The following is a 2,500-nucleotide window of genomic DNA, read 5'->3' on the forward strand; positions in this document are numbered from 1 at the left end:
ACCTTAGGTGTGAGTGCAGGTGGTAATTAGTGAAGATGTCTAGGGAAGTCGATACATGCAGAAAGAAAGGAAAGAGAAATTGAGAAAGAATCAAGAGAAAGGAAAGAAAGTTTGGGTTAAGTGTCTGGTATTTATTTAGAAAGTTTTTTTTCTCTTTGATGTTTACATAAATTTCCTAATGGTCTGTATCGTAGTAGTGATGAATACTATTTGAAAGGGAAGATGAAAATAGAAAGAAAATGGAAAAGGAAACAAAAATTAACCATTCGAGTGTTTTCTTGGTGTTTATTTGTTTTGCTTTGTTCGGACATTTTAATGATTCTACTAAACGTGCAATGAGCGACGTAACACTGACATGGGCACTCGACAGCAAGTTCAACAGTGCAATCGTGTTGAAGAATTGACAAGGAAACCTTTATCAAGGCTTGAGAGGCCATGTGACCGCCGCCGCATACGTTTTGTACACTTTGTCGTGCTACAGGTTACTCTTTATGGTTTCCTGTGAATATTATAAGATATTTTGAATTTCAAGATACATTTTCAGTTGCATGCCCGGAACGTAAGGGAAATCATAGTGGAGATATTTACATGGAAAACGAATCAATTGTAAGGATTTGCTATGCGAGTTGTCGAGAGGCGGGGCAGGGGGAGGGGCAGAGGAAAGGGTGAGAGGTGGGGGGGAGCGGGGAGGTACTAGGGGTTGGGACGGGAGAGGATGTGCGGGTTGGAGGGGTAGAGCAGGGAGGAGGGGCAGGGTAGAAGGGTAGCGGGCCGGAGGGAGGGGGTAGGGGCATTAAGCAGAGAAGGAGTAGCTTATACTAGTCACCTACTACAGCACTTGTACTGTCTCTCGTTGACACATGTTGCTCTAGTATGTGACGTCAAGCATCATCTCGTATAGATTCTTTTTGTTGCGGTTCTTCTCGTGTTTATATTTGAAAAGCATTCGACATCTACGAATCCGTGTGTGTGTGTAGAGACACGAAGTGAGTTGGTACGCCTGCATAAGAGGAAAAAAGGGAAACACGTTTTTTCGTAACACAAGAAAAGTCGGAAGTGGTGATTTAATTTAAGCATTTAGTAGGTACTGTATCTGAAAGGAAGGCATACGATAATAGGAAAAGAAAGGGAAAGATTTCATAGTAAATTCCCCCCTTTTTGAGTGCGGCGTTTAACCGTATCTCCCTTTGAGCGGACAAATGATAACTTGCCGTCTATTTTCGGTGATGAGGCGCAACAAACATGTTTTTTTTTATTGTTGATATATACATTCGTGCCAATCCGTTTTTTATTTTTTTTTTCAACGTACGGAATGTTTAACCCCCTCATTATGATATTAATATAAATAAGTCATTATAATGGTATGTTCAATTAGTATCACTGTATATTTCTTCAGTTATTTTTTTTATTTTATGACATTACAAAATTTTAATGAGGTGAGTCCAGATATCTGTCCGTGAGGACACTGAGAGCTGTACCCAGAATACGCAACTAGCTGGCGCCTTGTCTCTTTACTTAATTGTCAAGTCGTACCCAAATGCTACATGGTTAGAGCATTAGCACGAAAGAGAAAAATCAAACTGATGAGAAATAGACAACTTTAAGATCTCTTGCGCCTATTATACAGGAGGACAGTAAGTAAGGCTGGCATTACAGACACGTCCGATGCGGAGGTTGTTTCACATTAGCGCTTCGCAGTCCGCTTGTTACACGATCTTTGGCATTGCGGTTAGAGGAGAGATGACGACCTTCTGGTCTGTCGTGATGGACTCTAGCAGGCTTGCAGTATGCAATATATGCTAATTGGCTGTGATAGGGCGTACTAGTATGGGCTGTTTGGAAAGGATTTTGTACTGCTGGGTCGAATTTTGGGGTGTCAATTTGAGTGTTGGTGAGTGTTTATGAATTGGATATTGTGGTTTCATTTTCACTTCGTCCAACTCCTCCCTCGCACTCTGTTGTTGGTCATTAGTTGCGGTTTTGCTGTCATGTGTTGGGTTTGATTATTTTTTTCGCAACCATTGTGACCTTGTGTGATTATTAGCATCTATTTTTATCATTACCACTGTCCCCATGTTCCTCCATAGGCCTACATACCTCCCACAGATAAAAGAGAAGGGAATTATGGTCTTACTTGAAAGCACCTTCATGGAAGCACGTGTGAGGCGCACTAAAAGTTTTGTTAATACAGCACGAACGCGATAATATATAGGGCGCGGTACTTCTCATGTCATCATTATAAGGTTGATATTCAATAGCAACGTGTTAAATTGTGGACGTAAAAAATATACAGAATACTGAAAGAATGAATAATAAACAGGGTTATCACAATCATATTTAAAGTCTCTAAACAACGTGTCATCTTGCAACGAGTGAAAACGTGCTGAGTAATAGAGCGATGAATAAAATCCCCCAAGCAACGAAGGTTAAAAAACTAGCTTCAGTTGGGAAATATTATGTGAAAATAATTCAGTGTATATATATGAGTGCTGTCAAAAAT

Source organism: Penaeus japonicus, unplaced genomic scaffold (assembly GCF_977035675.1).
Source record: "Penaeus japonicus unplaced genomic scaffold, GWHDUDI00000001_assembly GWHDUDI00000015, whole genome shotgun sequence".
Classification (NCBI taxonomy): domain Eukaryota; kingdom Metazoa; phylum Arthropoda; class Malacostraca; order Decapoda; family Penaeidae; genus Penaeus; species Penaeus japonicus.